This window comes from Centrocercus urophasianus, unplaced genomic scaffold (genome assembly GCF_019232065.1).
Source record: "Centrocercus urophasianus isolate 14NV4802_14NV808 unplaced genomic scaffold, USGS_Curo_1.0 seq_44, whole genome shotgun sequence".
In the NCBI taxonomy this organism is placed as follows: domain Eukaryota; kingdom Metazoa; phylum Chordata; class Aves; order Galliformes; family Phasianidae; genus Centrocercus; species Centrocercus urophasianus.
In genome coordinates, this window is record NW_024885022.1 from 812,510 (window position 1) to 832,426 (window position 19,917).

At 40.9% G+C, this 19,917-nt stretch overlaps 1 protein-coding gene across 2 annotated transcripts in view; it reads right to left on the reverse strand.

Annotated features, from left to right (window-relative positions):
- The window catches only part of HECW1 (HECT, C2 and WW domain containing E3 ubiquitin protein ligase 1), a 232,883-nt gene that overhangs the window by 197,487 nt on the left and 15,479 nt on the right, over positions 1-19,917 (reverse strand). The gene's annotated exons all lie outside the window — the stretch shown is intronic.

A 19,917-nucleotide genomic window follows, 5' to 3' on the forward strand; every position in this document is an offset into this window, starting at 1 on the left:
AAGTGAATCTGCCATTTTTCTTGTGGTATTGACTCAGATCTAAGGAACTGAGTAACATTCCACTCACTAGGTCATTCTCAACTTTACAGTGCCATTTTCATCTTTATTGAATTTTTCTTTCATTTCTTTTAATCCTTGCGTAAATACTTATTTCTGGGTAACAGATTTCCATGTTAGGAGAAAAGTGGCAGCTAGGTCAGGCAAGACAATAACTGCAACCTAGCTTTCCTTCTTCCATTTCAGAGAAAAGAACAAAAGATCTCCCATGTGTATATCGAAGCACCTCCAGAACAGACTACTCTTTCATTAAATCTATTTTAAAAGCATCAGTGGTTGTTTTTATTTGGTATTCTAAAAGAAAATATTTGCTAAAAAGAAAACTGAACCTCTACAATATACGGAACAAGCATTTAAATGAGCAGTTTGGTTGCCAAATGCTATGTGGTAATAATGATGGGAAAACTAAAAGCCTGGGCAACGCAACAAACACATCTGAAACACAGCACTTCTAAACACTGGTGTTATCATAGCCAGTGTTATTTGTAGAACTTGTAAAGGAATGAAGTCCTTATATTAGGTCTTATATTGCAGTCTGCTCATCTCACTGCAGTTGACCAACTCAATTTTGATACTGTAGAAATAACAAATCTCTGAACAAAGGACTTCAGGTGGAGTTCCTTAATCATAAATAAAACTTTGTGGTGTCCCCCAGCAATTTACAACCTCCCAATTAAAATTAGAACGCAGTAAATCCAAGTGTCCTGCTGACTTGCAGCATTTGAAATCCTCCACTCTCCCCACTGTATGGGGAGGGTTATTCCTCTAAAAGAGAAAGCTTCACTGTTAAATATCTGAAAAGCAAGACAAATCTGTCAAGATGATGGGGTAAGGCTGCTACGTGAACTCATCATATGCCCAATTTTATCTCCAACCCCTTCAGCTCATTGAAGGACATATTCTAGGTCACAACAAGCTAAGACAGCTCACGTTTTCTAACTGTTATCATTTGACAACTCAAATATCAAGACATACCCAAAAAACAGCATGGATCTCAACACAACTGGTGCATTTATTAGGCAAATGCTCCACTGAAAACATTAGGAGTCACATCCACGGGAAGTTGGATGCTGCAGTGTGCAACTCCAGCTTACCTTTTATTAGGCAAGGAGGGAGAAGGGCAGAAATTAAATAAAAATTTGTGGCACAGACAGATATTAATTCTGGTGCACAGAAACTGGGTGCTTAATCTTGGCGCCATTGCAAACAGTATTTTCATTTTGCTCTAGAGAATGAAAATTATCTAGATGCTTCTCTTAAAACATAATTGGGCATGCAGATTACATTTTTTTAAAAATATCACTGTCAGAACAATCTTCCCTAAAGGTAAAGGCCACTGAAATAGAAATTTCATCCACCACGAGACATATGAGTGCTTAACAGCTGTATTTGCTACACCGCACAGGCTGAGCGCTGCTTTCTTTCTTGCAGGTAGCAGCCACACATTTAGACAGCTATCTCATCTTCCACGGATCTTTGCCAACCTCTTTCTGAGATGCATTTTTCCTGCCTTCAGATCAGCTCATAGATTTTCTAAGGGCAAGGAAGAAAGAAGTGGTCTGGGCACGCTGTGTGTTATCGCATTCGAAATGATAAGGCACGAGCACAAGTGGGGCTGCAAAGAGCTCTATGGCAGATCGCTGCCACACTGAAAGAGCAAGCTATGTGGATACCCACTGCCCAGTGTTATCGGTGACCAGCCTCTACATGACATACATGCAAGTTGCACAGTCTGGGACTGATACTAAAGGTAAGGTGCTTCAGTTTGATTACTAGTCAATTAGAGTTTCCTGTAGTGAGATTTAACAAGATTGCTGTCAACTTGATTACTTTGTATAGTTTTGTTAATACCACCTATTAAGATCTGGTAAAATATAGTGAATGTATTAAGACTTCTGTTAATATTTTCTATCTTCCAAAGAAATCATAGAATATCCTGAGTTGGAAAGGACCTATCAATTCAACTCTTGGCTCCGCAGAGAACCACCCAAAAATCAGACCATATGTCTGAGAGCATTGTCCAGATGCATCTTGAACCTCAGCAAGCTCAGTACCATGACCACTCTCTTGGGGAACCTGTTCCAGTGCCTGACCTGGTGAAGAACTTTTTCCTGATACCCAACCTGAACCTCTCCTGTCACAGCTCAATGCTGTTTCCTCAGGTTCTACTGTTGGTCACCAGAGAAAGGAGATCAGCACCTGCCCTTCCACTACCCATCATGAGGAGGCTGTAGGCTGCCATGAGGTCTCCCTTTAGTCTTCTCTTATCTAAGCTGAACAAACCATGGGACTTCAGCTGCTCCTCCTACACTGTTCCCTCTGGACCCTTCCACATCTTTGTAGTTCTCCTCTGGACATTCTCTAATAGCTCTATGCCATTTTTGTACTGTGGACCCCAAAACTGTGCAGTACTCAAGATGAGGCCTTATCAATGCAGTGTAGAACAGGACAATCACTTCCCTTAACTGGCTAATAGCGATGTGCTTGATTTGCTCCAGAAGAAGTCGGCCTTCCTGGCTGCCTGGGTCTTACTGTTGGCTCTTACTCAACTTGCCCTATTTCAGTGGGGCAAATGACCAGTGTCTTATCACTCAGTCTGTACGTATGGCCAAGGTCATCCCTTCCCAGGTGCAGAACCCAGCACTTGCTCTTGTTAAACTTCTGAGGTTGGTGATTGCCTAGCTCTCTGATCTGTCCAGATCTCTCCACAAGGCCTCTCAGTCTCAGAGTCGAAAGCTTTTCCCAATTTAGTTTCACTGGGAAACTTGCTTAAAATACCTTCCAGTCCTACATCCAAGTTATTTATGAGAACATTAATGAGAACAGATCCTAAAATGGATCCCTGGGGAACCCTACTAATGACCAGCCGCCAGCCTGATCACAGAATCATAGGATCACAGAATGGCCCGGGTTGAACAGGACCTCAAAGATAATCTAGTTTTAATTCCTCTGCAGTGCACAGAATTGCCAGCCATTAGACCAGGCTTCCCAGAGCTGCATCCAGCCTTGATGTAACCCCACTTACTATAACACTTTGGGCCCGAGCCATCAGCCCTTTTCTCACCCACTGCATGATGTTTTTGTCTAACTGTATGCTGGACATTTTGTCCAGAAATATTCTAGAATAACTGAAATCACAATTTTTGCAAAAATGCCACATCACGGCTGTTTGAATTACTATTGCATGCTCTAATATCCCATCATCATGTTTATGTTATCATAATCATAATATCATCATGTTATGGCAGCCACAAGCTGCAATTTCAGTGAGATACACCTCAGAATAGAAACTTCAGTTTGGTGGGAAATATCATAGTGAGGAAAGTGAAAGGGGAGAGAGGAAAGATGGATAAAGTGGAAAAATACAACTGTGATTGAATAAATAAAAATTGAGGAGTTATTAGACAATACAGACTTGAAGTTCATGATCCACAGTATACTGCAAGCTGGGAGAGTGCACTGGCAAAAGATGACTACAAGCCTGTGATGTTCCATCTTTCATTAAGTATACTATTTGCTCAGGAGAGACAGGAGCTCCTTAAGAAGGACCTTTGCTTCGATCCACTGCAGCTGCGTTCGCATTTCCATGAGCAACTTCATTTTTACAAACAGTGCTGACTACTATAACTATCAGTAAGCACACACAAATCTCTGATGATTTTCGATTGCTCAAACTTTGGACTAATGTAAGTTGCCCTCATGAAAGCAAGCAACTAAGGCCTTGGAGATTCTTTTTTTTTTTTTTTTTTAATTGGACGACTGGAGGAATAAATTGCAAATGCATTAGTTTTGCTTATGTAATCAGCACAAGCACAAAGCACGCTTTTTTTCTCCCAGAAGCTCTAGTATACAGCTACCACACATAGATGTGTATTTATTGAATTAATGAATATCGTTATATGCATGTTTACATAATACAATTCTACTTACTTTCATACAAACACATTCCTATACATTTGTGGTCCCAGTAAAGAGAGGCCGTTTTCAAGAAGCACTCAGTAGTTCACTTAGAACTCCTCACAGAGAAGTATAAAATTTCTCTCACCTTTGTGACAATGCTTTCAAGCCAGTCTTTCAAAAACTCCTGCTTATAATTTGTACTGGATACTCAAAATCTCCGCAAAAAAAATTTACTTTTGCCTCTCAAATAGGTCCACATGTATGCATTTATTCTGTATTCTTCATCAGTTATTTTTCTTCAAATAAAAACACTGCCTGGGGGAAAATAATTCATCGGCAAATTAATATCATGCTCTACTAATTGGAATCATTTCTGGGAAACAAATGGACAGGCATGTTTAAGAGACCTTTAACAAGTCCCCTACATAAACACACAGCCTGTGAAGCTGTTTTAATCAAATGGATTTGAAGTATTGGGCCATGCCATATCTCATAAATCTTGCTGTTTTAAATGACTCCAGCTTTTAACTTCTGGTGTGAGCTGGGGATGGCATCACCAGAGCTCAGGAAGGCTGGCATCAAGGACAAAGAAACATGCACATCTGTGCAATGACCCCAGGGGAGCAGCAGGGTAGAGGCACCCACTCAGGAGTACTCATCCTAAGAAGTCTACCAGGCACATTGCTGTCAGTCAGAATCAGGCCTCATGTCACTGTAGCATACCCACTGAAGAGTTACTGATTATCAGCAGATTAGCTCCATCCTTTGAGGGCACAGAGCAGTGTTTTCACCCTCCCGGCTCCCTTCGCCAGCTCCTGCCGGAGTGAAAAGTTGCTGCGTGGGTACTGCCTTTTAATTAAAAGCCTTGTTATGTTCTGCACAGTGCTTATTTTTAAAGTAGTGCATGAAATGAAAAAGGAATATCTTCCAGCACAATATATTCCTAGGAGCCTCCGATAATTAGGGCAGTCACTTTATTTTCACATTTTGGTTTCTACTGGGTTATGTGCCAATTAGGAAGCTGCTGTGACGTTTGTGCCTCCCCAACTTTTTCAATCCCTTTCTTAAAAATTCATGCAGCTAATGTACAACTGCCTGCAAGTTCCATCTATATTACAACAAACATTAAATATTAAAGTGCCCATACAGAAGTATTACATAAGCAATAGACAATTCACCAGCACTAAACTGTGCCTTTTTAACCTGCTGATCCTTGTGCATTACACCTCCCACTTGGTGCACAGCTCTGATATGATATGGGCTTAGGACAAACCCCAGCAGGAGCTCAGCCCGCAGAGACAGGGGCTTCACCCCAGCTCCTAGCACCAGCCCTGGGACATGCAGAGAGCTGCCTTTCAGCACTCTACATGCAGCACAGAAACAGGGCAACACCTCGCCTCATTCTGTGAGATCGAGTGCAGTTAAGGGCTGTAACTATACACTGCATTTCAAGCAGCCCAGCCCAAGCCTTGTGCTTAATCACAGGCAGAAGTTCAGCTGACTTGATGAGGGTTGATTCTAGATGCTACAGTGAGCTTTTATTTAAACCTGAGAAGAAATACAGAACTACCACCCCCTGCAATACCCCACTGATCATCTCTGATCAGTGCAAAACTTCAAAATATCAGTGCCTTCTACACAGTAGAGCATTTAGAAAGCATGAGGTTCAGTTATTAAATATTTCAGCATTTCCCACCTGAATATTGTGTCCTGGACTGAATAGGTAAGTTATAATTTGAACTGGTGAGACATGAAATTGAATTGGGTCTAAACTGACCAACAGGCCACGTACAATACCACAGTCTCACAGCAGCATCTTCTGATTTTGTTCATCCCACAGTGTGTTTCTCCCTGCCATGTTATCTGCTGTACCACGCAGGGACAGTGGGCAGTCCTGTGGGATGCAGCTCAGCCAGCTCAGTTGCAGGACACAGGAGAGGCTTGTCTCATCAGAAGGGGTGACAGGTTTTCTGCAAAAATCAATTTGCCTCCCTGGGTAGGTGTTTTAGAAGAATATGCAAAAAGAATTAAGATTTCAGATGTGGGAAAAGCCATACAAAGAGAATTATTTAAATCCTTGACCACACCACAAATTAAAAATGCTTGTTTTGATCCTCAGGATGCTGCACTTTTGCTTTAGATTTCAAATTATTTGATGTCTCAAGACAAGAACTTAAGGGACACAGAACCTCCGGTTCATCACTCCTCCTGGTGTCTCCTCCAAATCCCACTTCCAAAACCCTTCCTGAACTGTGGGCAGAACGGGGCACAACGCAGGAAGGACTGGCAGACCTCTGTAAGCCAGCAGTTTGTTTTTTCCTACTTCCCATTACTTCTGCAGACCTCAGTTATATGTTTTCTTTAACTATTTAGTGTGTGATATTGATTCCATCTCAACTCACTGTTTCAGTCAAAACACACAGTAGCAAAGGAAATGACTCACAGCAGTTCTAGCATATTATACCAATTCTATAACTTTTCTTAACCAAGCTTCAGAAACCAAGTGGGGAAAAAAGGAGCAAAAGAGGCTATTCTGATATGATTTGTCTTCCTCACGTCAATGCCCACATGACCTAGCCCTCGTTATGCTACCTGTCATTGAAGCTGTAATAATTACAGCCCAAGGTTCCATAATTTTCTTGGCACAAATGACAAATAATAGACGAATAATTATATTGGTTGTGCTACTCATCCTTCCTAAATACCTACAAAACAGTTCTTTTCTCTAATTTCCAGGGTTCTAATGTGCATTTTAAAAAGTTACGTGACTGGCCTACAGAATGCCTTGGTAAGGTCTTTCAAAACTATCAAAAGCAGATCTGAATATGCTGACTTTCAGAACTCTAAATTTAGAGTTTCTATTTTTTCTCTCCCATCCAGTAACATATAACCAATGGTCCTAAAGACACACAAGACAGTAGCTTCAACTTAATGATGAGGTCAAAATGTTTTCTATCTAGATAAAGGAAACTATTGTGATTTAATTGTGAAGGTCAGAAATCACAGTATATTACACCTCCCACCCCCCACCCAGCACTAAAATATCCTTAAGGAATAGTTATCTTCTGTAAATACTGATTTTCCTATTGAAAAAAACAACTGTAAATGAGAATTCCAGACTATCTCTACTCCTAAAGTAACAGTTCAGTGTACATGACCTAGAACAGGAATCTGTATGACACCTTTTAACCATTACTAATCTTTTTTTCCACGTTTTTTCCCTTCCCTAGGCTGATTTTAGCATCCTTTTTCATTTATCATACCATATTCATGTTTTGTGCCCTCCAGAAAGGATTATCACATTGCTCTGGCCACCTCTAAATATGCACCAGTGAAAATTCTTTAGGATGCTTTAGTTTGAGAAAATTTGTGTGTTCCTGTGGCTGAAAATAAAGATTGCCAAAAACAGAGAATTGTGTATTGATTCTACCATTCATCCTCCTTGCTCCTTCACTGCAGGATATTTGTTCAGGCTATCCTGAACAAAACAAGTTAGATATATGCTAGGCTGCTCCAAGGGAATGTAGCTCAGCTGAGAGGGTAGAAGGCAAAAACACAGCAAATGTTCCAAGAACATCTCAGAGTATCAAGAGAAGTCCAAGGAGACAGGATGTGGAGCTGAGCTACACAAAAAACAGTTCCAGATTTACGGGTTAATCTTAAACATGTTCTCCATGAAGAATGTGGAGAAAAGGGCCCAGAGTTCACTTGAAGAGTGTCTTAAACGACAGAACATTCACATGACTCTGTGTTCTGGTGGTTGCATGCTGTGAAAGCATTACAAGTAGTATGGACTAGATGAGCACCAGATTTGCCTCCTCACCCACTACCATCTGACTTTTCACCACAGTAAAACAAAAACAGTCAGACTGCTAATGTAACAAGATAACTTCATCTGAGGAATATGATAAAGACAATACAGAACACAGATAGCAGTTATACCTATACAATCATTTTATGATTTATGATTTAAGTGGCTTTTGAATCCATGAAAGAACCAAGAGAACCGCCTGCAGCATTACCTTTTTAGACTGATGTACCAGTGTTTGCAGTTGATTGCAGGGATACAGCTAGTTGCTTTTTTAATCTCTCTCTTTAAATTGGTAAAAAAAAAAAAAAAAAAAAAATCTATACAACCGAAAACCACTACAGAGTAGCACATCACCACCTCCCATCCCAAGGTGGAAGCACACATTTCACATTGCTAATCCTGTACCACCTAGGATAGATTGTGCTAGGAACACATACAGGGCCCCAGTGTACACCATTCTCCAATGACCTCTGCAGTGCTTCCCCACTGCAGATGGGGCCCCACAAGAGCCAGTAGAGGGGGACGATCACCTCCCTTCTGGCCGCCCCTTTTTCATGCAGCCCAGAACACAGCTGGCCTACCGGGCTGCAAGCATCCAGAAAAAAATAAATCCAACCTGTATTAGAAACCAACACCGTTCACAAAAGAAGTAAATTTTAAAATTTGAGAGCCCACTTCAGTTTGCGTTAAAAGGAAAAAAATTTAACCATGCACTTGAGCGTATGATAAGGTACATAAACTAGACAGCTTGACTAACCATCCATACAATTCACCTTGGTTTACACTTCTCAGTAGAGATAAATTAAACTGGAAGGTTTATTATTGCCAACATCTGTGTTTAGATTTCCTTCCCTTAATCTTTCTGAGTGTAGTGCAGACATTTTAGAAGATGAAGGCGATTAAAATATGCTGCCTAGAGACTTCATGAGAAATGCAAGATAAATAGGTTAGCTATTCCCTCTGGTATACAACTCACATTAGTTCGAAAAAGGAAGGAAGGAGAAGCTGAAAAATAAAAGTGTTAAAAAGTGATTTATAAAGTCTAACAGTAGGAAGAGAAAGAATGTAAAACTGGATTATTTAATAACCAAGTATTCCTAAATGCAATTTGACTAGCATCAGAAAAAAAGACAACTGTATCAACTTATCACCAATAACCAAATCTCTGTCTTCCATCATGAAACAGCCTCCTGTTTCAAGAGGTCTGAAAACCGTCACTTGATCGATGCTAATTACTCCCTGGGGATGACTTGTTTTCTCAGCCAAGAATCCAGCATACCTGCCCACCCACTGGGTAAATAAAGGACTCCAACAGCACACCAAGCAGCTGTTCCTTGTGACTGCTCAGACTGCCTGCAAGGCTCCAAGGATGCACATCTGGGAAGTTTTCCTGGTACCTGAGCATCTTCACGTATTGTTCCACACATGTAGGTGCCCTCCCCACAACATCTAAAATAACAGGGTCTCACAGCAGTGCTGGGAAGGTGCATACAACAAGCAGCAAATGAGCACTGGGACAGCAACTGGCCACTCTGCAAAGAAATCTCATTCCACAACTGCTTCACTTTGTAATATTAGAGCATCTCTAATTTAATTTTGGTATATGCATACTAAAGTCTACACTGTTGACAAATTTCCTAACATTTCCCTTGCTACATCCCATCCTTTTGGCATTCCTTCTCTAAAGAGGTCAACAATAGCTCAAGAGTTTGTATCAGAAACAGAGCTGCCATCAGGTGCAGGGAAATGATCATCCACCCTGTACTCAGCTCTGATGAGGCCACATCTAGTGCACTGAGTTAAATTTGGGACCCCTCACTACAAGACATCAAGGCGTTGGAGCACATCCAGAGAAGGCAACAAAGCTGGTGAAGGATTTGGAACAAAAGTTTAATGAGAAGCAGCTGAGAGAACTTGGATTTTGTAGTTTGGAGAAGAAGAGGCTCAGGGCAGAGCTTATCATTCTCTATAACTACCTTAAAGGAGATTGTGGCAAAGTGAGGTTTGGCCTCTTCTCTCCTGAAATGAGCAATAGGGTGAGAGGTAATGGCTTCAAGTTGTGCAAGAGGAGGCTCAGGTTGGAGAGCAGGAAAAATTTCTTCTTTGAAAGTGTGGTCAAGCAGTGGAAGAGGCTGCCTAGGGAAGTTGTTGGGTCACCATCCTTGAAGATGTTCATGAATTGTGTAAATGTGGCACACAGAGATATGGTTTAGTGGGCATCATGGTGATGGGTTGATGATTGGACTTGATGATCTTAAGGTCTTTTCCAACTTTTTTTTCTCCCCTGTGATTCTATAGTCTGCAAATAAAATTTTACACAAGGCTATTTGTGACATGGGAAGTGAATTCCCCAGGTTTACTGATCCAAGGCATGCCACACATGCATTACCTCAGAAGGAAAAATAAAAACATTGCAAAGAGGCATTCCACAAAAAGGAAAGCCAGAACCAAGCACACACCTAAAATAAAACTGCCTTCATAGATCACCTTGTTTAATTCTACTGGAGTCAGAAGCAAAACACGCTTGTAAAATATTAACTCCATTTCACTTACACCAAAGAAGGTTTGTACAGTAGAATAATTTATTGTTTTGATAATTGCAACTCTCTAATAGCATGAAAAGTACCATGATAACAGCAGGAGGGCAGTCTTTCACTACAGCAAATAACAAGCCCAAAAAACAGCAGCAACAGATATGACAGAAAGAGCTGCTTACCTTCGGAAGGCCTCAGGTTGGCAGGTAGGAGATACCCTTGTCTTCACTGCCAGCCCTTAAATGAGGTCTGGGAGGGGATGGATCATGGCTTCACCCCTTCCAGTTATTCAGGTTCACTGCAGGCACCTGAACTCCCCTGGGTTGGCCCTGCCTTCCCACCAAGTGTTCAATCCCTGTTTCAGGCTGTGGTTTAGCATTTCTGCTACAATAATAAATGAAGCTTTCCAGTAAAGCAGTAAATGATTCTATGATTCTTTTTTGCTTAATGACAGTAAGTGGAGCATCACAGAAATGCACGTCCTCTGTGTGTCTATTGTAAGATAGACAAGCCCTGAGGTTGCTCATTATTATTCTCCATGCTGCTTCTGATGAACAGATCTATGCACTAACTTTCCATTGGCTTAATCAAGGATTCTCTATGATATGCAATTAATCTTTAATATGAAAGTAATTAGGGAGAAGACACAGAAAACACAGCTGATCATCCTGACCACTGAAAACCAGATTAAGGAATTACTCAAAGCCCTTCTTCATATTGAATTTTTACATTTGCAAATCCCATGATATATGAAAGCTCAATGAAACAAATTTTTACAATCCATGGAACACATTGACAGCTTTCATTCAGATTGGTAGTTCTTCAGCAGTGAACCCACTTACCATAACTCACAGAAAGATATTGGGAAAGCATACTGAAAGCATAATATTGGCAAACTACACACAAATTCTATCCTGGTCATAAATGTACATAAACACTGATGTGAGTCTAGTTTACCCTGCCTTGCTACTCAGTGCCTGGAAGGCAAATCTGAAAGCTAAACTTTGAAACAAGGATGACAGTAGCTAGACAGGCTCTTCTTGTTTGGGACAGGAAGTCAGCTGAATCTCTTCAGAAGCATGGATGGACTTAATCACCACTGAATATCTAATTCAAGTTTAAGAAACATTAATTGGATTTGGAAAGTCATAAGCACAGGAAGGAGGAACTGAGCAGGAATCAAAGCTAGGTTCTGTTGGTAAAGGTTCCAAATTCCCTGGGATGTTTAGGCAGGATACAGTTATAACCAATCAGCAAAGAGGATTAAGAAAGACTGAATTTCCACACTGACTGAGTGCTTTGAGCTGGCACCTTAGCTACAGCAAGTTTTTGTGTTTGTGCTGGTATTTAGTCATTTATAAGCAGTAGTTTTTAAGCAAAAAGAAGCACAGCCTAGGCTGTTTATACAGTTAACACTCCTATATGCAAGATGCATAATATGGTGTTTACCTGCTCCTTTGTATCGAGGCACTAGTTTTCAGAATATGGAGGCCACTTAAGAATTAACTTCTAAGTAAATTTTGGAAAAGCAAATTCCTTAAAAATAAAAAGAAAGAAAAAAGAAAAAAGAAAAAGAAAACCCGAACTCTAGTCACTGTTCAAAACAAAACAATAGTTATTAAGTAAAATGCAAAAGCAGGTAACAAAATGCCTGTGTACATCTTTGACCATGTAATCTAACAGTTCAAACTGTTAAAGTGGTCAATGGTTTAAACGGTTAAAGTGATCAACAGGTTCACTTCCACTGGGATCACTTCCAAGAGCTAATTTCTCAGCAGTTTCGGATGTGAAGAGAAAACAAAAGTCTGCAAGACCATTCTTTTCCTCCTGCAGTTTAACATCTTCATGGGACCTGATGGGATGCATCCCTGAGTGCAGAAAGAATTAGGGGTGTTACAGCTGGATGCCTCTGAACAATTTACAAAGGTTGTGGGAGTCTGTGAAGGTCCTTTCCTGATGAATGGAAGCTAGCCAACACTATACCCAGCTACAAAAAGGACATGAGAAAAGAGCTAGGAAACTACAGCCTGCTGCTCTAACCTCAGCCCCTGAAAGATGGAGATTACCTTGTAGGATACATAATGCCCCTTAAAGAGCAAAACTTTGATCAGGTATAGCCAATGAGTCACACGAGCTCATGATGGGAAAATCCTGCTTTAGCAAACTGATCTCCTTATTTAAGGTCACCCACATGATGGATGAAGGGGAGGCAGTGGATGTAGTCTTTCCAGATTTTAGTAAAGCCTTTAGTACCACCCCTCACAGCACCCTCCTGGAGAACTTGTCCAGGTGTGACATAAACAGGCTTATCTCTGCTGGGTGATAAACTGTCTTAACTGTAGAGTTCAAAGGGTTGTAGTGAATGGGGGCTACATCTGGCTGGCAACTGGTCACCAGCAGCTGGTCACCAGTGGTGCTCCCCAAGGCTCAATTCTAGAGTCAGTCCCGTTCAACATTTTTATCTGGGTGCAAGAGTGGAATACAACCTCAGCAAATTTGTTGATGGTGCTAAACTGGGAGGTAATGCTTACCCCCTCAAGGACCAAGAGGCATTGCAGAAGGATCTAGGTGCATTGGAGCATTTGGTGATCAGCAATGGTGTGAAGTACAACAAAGGAAAATGCTAGGTTCTGCCCCTGGGACAGAGCAACACCAGACACAGGCACAGATGGGCGATAAGTGGCTGGAGTGGCTCAGCAGAGAGGGACCTGGGGTGCTCATGACACCAAGGGGCAAATGAAATAGGCAGCCAAGAGGTGATTTTCTCACTGTACCTTTTATTGGTGCAGCCTCACCTGAACACTGTGCAGTTTCTGGCTGAGCAACATAAAAGGGATGTTAAGGTCCTTGAAAGCATCCGGAGGATGCACCAAAGCTGGTAACAAATCTGGAAGGCCTGTCCCGTGAGGAGAGGCTGGGGACAGTCGGAAGGCTGAGAGGTAACCTCACTGCTTTCTGCAGGGGAAACAGAGGGAACTGCCAGGCTCTGCTCTTCATCCATGGCAGGATGCGAATGGCAAAGAGCTGCACCAGGAGAAGTTGAGACCAGGCAGTGGGAAACATCTATTTATGGTGAATGTGATCAGAACTGGAACAAACACCCTACAGAGGTGGTTGACGCCTGTGCCTGTCAGTGTTTGAGAGGCATGGTCTGCTGGGTGTAACTCTCCTCTGAGCACTAATGTAATGTACTAAGAGACCCAGCCCTCCACCGTCCTCTGGAGCTGGATCCCATTAGCTGAGCAGGGCAACACTTCAAGCTGTGGCTCCAGAACCTACATCTGCATCCAACAGCTTCTCAGCCTGAAGTTGCTTTCCATTTGCCACACCAGTACCTACAGGAATACTAGCCTGGCTTAACTGTGTTTCTTTTAATCAACAGGTTGCCTCCTGCATTTAACCACGTGTAGTCACCTCCATAATGTACTCGAATAAAATACTTAAAAAATAAAACTAGAAAACAAAAAAACTCCCATCCTTACATAAATCTCGCATGAAAGACAGGATAATACAAAACTGGACGGGAATCACTTTGAAATCATAAGAACAATGTGGTGGCCTTGCATTTCTAAACTAGAGTCAACATGAACATTTAAGCGACTTTTGAAATCTTTCTAATCATTTTAATCTAATCCCCAGTACAGCTGAAAAGCACTCAAGCAGAAGAAAAGCACCTTTCCAATGACTCAAATGCAATCATGCAATCTTCTCCACGCATGTAGACTTGTGCATCTTTCAGAGTGCAGATGTTTGCAGCCCAAATAACAGCACACACCACTGAATACACTGATTTATGCTTGACCACGCTCCCAAACCATTCCATTACAAGTCCTCTGCGCTACCAACTCCACTTTGTAATTTCACATCAGGTTGCCAGTGGCAGCTAAACAAATATATAGGACAAGAAAAGCTGCCTTTTAGCTTCCCGACTAGACAACGCACAAACTAAGGAGTAAATTATTCTGCTTGTTGCCTTTAATCCCTGCACTGTAAGAGCCTACTTTATGGATTATATTCAGTCTCTAAGAGAAAGACCCTCCAGGGATTGTAGTCCTTACTCATATTTTCCCACGTGCCTTCCCAGTGCCATTATCTTGAAAGATAAGTAACTAATTAACTGTTTTTCCAATTATCAGCCATTTCAGAAAGCATCTCTGGATGAAAACAAATACACGTGCTTAAACATTTTCCTGAATTCTGACCATTACCAATGGAACCTTTGGTAAACCAGGCTTTATTTTACACACGTAGTTCAGATACCTTAATTAAACAACTCTGCATGGCCACAGCCTCCTTCCAGGAACTGAACAGAGACAGAACCCAGCATTCTCACAACACCTAGAGGAATTTAATTACCTCCTCAACTTTGGCCCCTCTGTCAATTCCAATGATCTGATCAATGGGGTCAAAAGCTACAGGGGAGGCATGATAGGAGAGAGACAAAGAGAAACCAGAACAGAAGAATGTTATTCTGTAAGCCTCATTTCATTAGAAAATCAGGCTAAAGAAGCATCGTTGGACAAAAGACTTGTGACAGCAAATCACTTCCCTACTCATGTGCAGGAATGCAGCTGGGTAGCACAGTAATTGTGGACAAATTTAGATTTTGAAATGGTGTGCCTACCCTGCAGCAAAAAAAAAGCCATTATATCGCCCATCCTCTTCCCATGCTCCTCCCCCTGCTCTTTTTAATGTTAACCATGGTGAAGGCTTGCTCCAACAGCGGGTTTCTCCTTTTGTTTGACAATATCGTGAAGTTGTAGATCTGTTTGTGAAATATGTTGCCATGGGAACTAATGTGTGCTGCCATGGAGATCATGTCAAATTCAGCCTCACATCTTCTCTGCAGACTAAAGAAAGCAAGAAGACAAACTGGGGAGGAGAAATTCTTCCTTGAAAACTGAATGTTTCAAAATATTAGCAAATGTAACAAAAGAAGTGACAAGAATGGAGGCTGCTGTGAAGCTATCAAAATTTACTAATAATTCACATGGTGCTCTCTGAGATGTCACCTTGTTTTTAATGATGTTCTTGGAAGGAGGGTAGCAAAATTTTTCAAAGTGATGAACAACATGTGTGAAAATCTAATAAATCTATTCGTAGACTATCTACAGCCTAGCTATTTTTCCAAACCAAATAATTTTAAACAGCATGGGAGAGCAAAAGAAGACTATAAACCACAATGATTTGCAAAACTGCATAAAGTGCATATGTTTAATAAGATGACTGAATGAAAAATGATCCATAACATACATGTGTAGCCAGATTAGGGTCTCGACTAAGGAGACAACTAAGAAACTGAAGATCAGTTCAAAATAAAGTAAATAAAAAATCATCTAGGTCTCTTTTTAAAGTAAATGGTGGCTACAGAAAATCTTGTATTCATTCCCTGCACTACTCTAAAACCCTTATTATTTCTTTCTCCTGCATTCTTTAAATGAAAAGAAGCAGCCATAACTAAAAGCCACCACTAAATTACTTTAAGGACTTATGAGGTATCTTAAATCCTCCCAGTAGCTAAATCCTAAGCATTTAGGCTTCCTGAACAAAATCTGATAGACAAACTGTCCTCAAGCGCATTCAAATTAATTTTAAGCAGAGTCTCTCTAATCGTTTTGCAGTTTTCTTGCTTCAATATATCTAAGTCTTTGCCAGGTTATGGACAAAATAAGTCTGTTGGTTCGTGGAACAACTTGAATTACTGCAAAAACACAGATGAAAGCTTAAATATCCATCTTGAACAGCAGTCCCTTCCTGAGTGAATGTTAAACCTTGTCTAATGAAATATCTACCACGTTTTATGCAAGATATTGCACATCTGTTTATACCAGTTTTTCACATTTGTTGCTTTGCACTCAGCACTGCCAACCTGCAGCCTTTATAGCTCTCATGCACAGATATTTTTGTATTTTATAAATGTACTTCTAAGAAGGCTATGGCAAGTGTTCTAAAATTCATCCAGTTAACTTTATGTGAAGGAATTGGAAATACACACTGAAAATGTGAAGAAGCATGTTTGCTCGCTCGCGCTTACAGACTTCAGAAAACAACGATTACAGCAGTGAAAACTTTGCAGATCCATCAGTCCAAAGTTATTGTCAGAGAAAACACAGATTCAGCAAGACAGATTTCAGACTATTGCATAGCTCCACAGAGGCTGCTGAAACCTGAAATCCTATGAGAGCTGTATTTTCTCAGGCACAGAAGGCATTACAAGTGTGTTTTCCACAAACCTACACATATGATCAATGCTTCTAACACACAGGCAGAAAAGCCTTTCTACTATCAGATAAATCAAGTTGCAAAGCACATAACATTGTTTTCAAAGTTTGAAGAACAAGTAAACTGGAAAAAGCCACTAAACAAAATAAAAAGGAAGTATTTTTTGTAATCATACAGCAATAAAATTACTTTTAGTAACTAAATTCAATTTTGGTAAGTAATAACTTTCTGTAAATAACATATTTTAGACAAGAATAAGTTTTAGGATTCATAGACACAGCTCACAAATAAACTTTTTTTTCTTCTTTTCTTTCACCAAAAAAAAAACAACGCAAAACCATTTAAAAATGGATCAGTATCCTTCAGCATCCCTCTCCAAATCCAGCCAGGATCTAACACTCACTGTCATGCCTCTTGCAACGCACTTGTACTGAATGCACTGATCTGCTGAGTTGCTCCCCTTCTGATTGTTTCATTCCACACATCTACATTACATTGATAAACAGCAGTCTAGAAAACTTGAGGCTTCTCATATAAAAAGACCTTTCTTTTCACACAGATTGGCAAAGGCAGATGATAAAACTACAGGAAATTCATTTTAACCATGTCATGAACAGAATTAAGTTTATGCTATATATTCCTCTTTCTCCTCAGTCTCACTGGTTTGGCTACAAATGCATGAGCTTATGGGGTACTGACAGTATTTCTTCTCTTTAGGTACAATGCAAACAACACAGAAAAACAGCTCCTGCTTTTTCCTCAGCTAGTGCTGTGCACCTATCATGGGACTGGCTGATGATACACAGCGCACCTGACCAGTTCATTAATTGTACTTATCTTGTGGTAGAACCCTGGGATCAGCAACAACAACAAAGCAGCTTTTTAACTGTTGCTTTTTTCTTCTTACCAGACTCTGAATTTGTACAGACTTGTTGCTTGGAGTTCAAATGTACCAGACACTTCTCCGGGACACAAAGGCAAACTCTGAGCCAGCCCAGAGACTGCAAAGTCTAGACAAAAGAATAAGCAGTGCCTGGACTACAACCCCTCTGGCAGGCATTTAGTTTGATGAGAGATCCCAAGAGCTCTTACAGCGGGCCAAACTCAAAGAGAACATAAAGAGATTGGGGACGGGATGTAACGAGAAACAGATTCATCAAGAAAAAATCACCTCAAACCAATTTAATTTCCTCTTGCAGCAAAGTAATAGTTTCTGAGGTTACAGAAAAAAAAAGGCACAAATACATAATATCACGACTTCAAATAAGGTTTTTGATATAATCTCACACTATAATCCTAGAAGAGAGTTTTAAAAATATGGTCTAGCTGAAAATAACTCAGTCTAGATGGAAAACTCATTGAGCAATATCCAGACTGCAGCAATCACTGGTTCTATGAGAGCCTGTAGCACATGCTCAGTAGATCCTGCAGGCTGTCCCTGCTCAGTGGTTTCTTTACCTGGATGACAAAGTAAGAGTAGGCTTTAACTGAAGTAAGCTTGAATTCAGCAGACAAAACAAAACAACAAACACTGCAAACATGCTGGAGGACAGAATCCAATATGATCTCAAAAAACTGGAGAAATCAGAAAAAAAACAAAACAGCGGAAGAGAAGCGCAAAGCTGTACACAACAAGCAGAAGCAATTGCATAAATACAACTACGAGCACCACCAGCAAGGCAGGAGTCTCATGGGAGAGGAACCACTGGGAGGAGTGGATGACAAACTGAACTCAAGTCACAGTCAAAGCTATTGGGCAATAGACAGAAGAGCAGGTTGGGACAAAGAGGGCCGTGGCCTGCATAACACTCAAAGTCATCCTCCCCTCTAATGAGCATTAGCAAAGCTGGAGCTGCAGTACTGCATCTGCTCCTGGACACTGACTTCAAAGAAACCGGCACCGGTTAGCAAAAAAAAGTTATGAAGACTGGAGGTGAAGTGAGAGGAATGATATAAGTAACATGGTTTAGTGCTAATGACATCAGAGAAGTTCAGGTATATTTCTGACAAGAGTCTGTAGAATCCTCATCCTAAGAAGCATTTGAGAGCAGCTCCATTGAGCTCCCAGGGAGCACTGCAGCTATGACTGCTCCTGCAGTCCAGCTCTGCTTCTATGTTCTCCCACAACAGACACATCAAGTAGTCATTTGTGCTCTATAAAACCCCCGGCATCCCAGCGTATCACCAATAAGGACTCATCTACTGGGTACCACGTTTCCAAAAAAAAAAAAAAAAGGTGCTTATTTTGTTTATTTCTTGGAATCATCTTCTAAACCCAGAGAAGATGAAGTAGGGCTGTAAAATCATGGGTACTGTGCAATAAAGACAGTGGAAGAGGTACTGCAGCCATGAGCAAGATACTTCTTTCACAAGAGAGGGAAATTGGAAACCATCACAACTCCATGTTGTCAAGTAGCCATAATATGACTTTTAACCAAAAGATAAGTAAACAAAATAACTACTAGTGGACAGAACTTGATTTCTTGCAATTGCAGAATTACACACGGCAACAAAATATTTGAACATGGGGGTGTTTTTCCAACTGGCATTTTCTGTCATTTGCACACCTCTTGGTAAGATTTGCAGAAGACAGTGGGACACAACAAGATATGACAGCTGCTTTAATTTGTCAAATTCTCCCTCTATTTTCGTCTGCAATGAAATACAAATGGGACAAAAGCAATGACAGGTACCCTCTTTATCATGTGAGAAGGGAGAAAAAAATCACACAAGTCAGCCTTTAGTTTAACTCAAAACAGATTGTGGAAGCAGTAGTCACTAAGAGCAAAGGGATAAATAATGCTCTTGCTAGCCATTACACTAACGGTGAGATCGAGTGAATGCCTTGTAATTGCTGAGACAGATCCAGGCAGCATGCCTACTGAAGCACTGGTGAACTTGCTGCCCTGCTCAAGACGCAGGCTGACATAGCATGGTGTTGAGACATGAGCAGGGGCTGCTGAGTGGCCACATGCTCCCAGCAGCCCACTCCAAGGAGTTTGTATGCCATCCCACAGGCCAGACGTGCTCCCTGCAGTACTGACAGGAGCGCTCAGCAGCAGGGTAAACGTGGCTTCATGCCACTCTGTGGAGCGTCCTACCTTCCAGGCTGAGTGTGCGGTACAACCTCTTACTGATGCTGCAAACAAAATTCTCCCTCATCTACTGGCTTTTTGGCAATCCACAATAGGTCACTCCTAATGCAGTTTCATTTTCTTAATTAAATTTTCTCTTAGGTATCATCATGGGGGATTATTTCCCTTTGCTTCCATTATTTAATATTTCAGAGCAGAGACAGTTTTATCCTGCTTTCAGGGCTTAGAAAGTTTCTCTCTTGATTAACCCCTAAGACAAGATGACAGGATTTTGCTTTTTAAGCAAACAACATTCAAG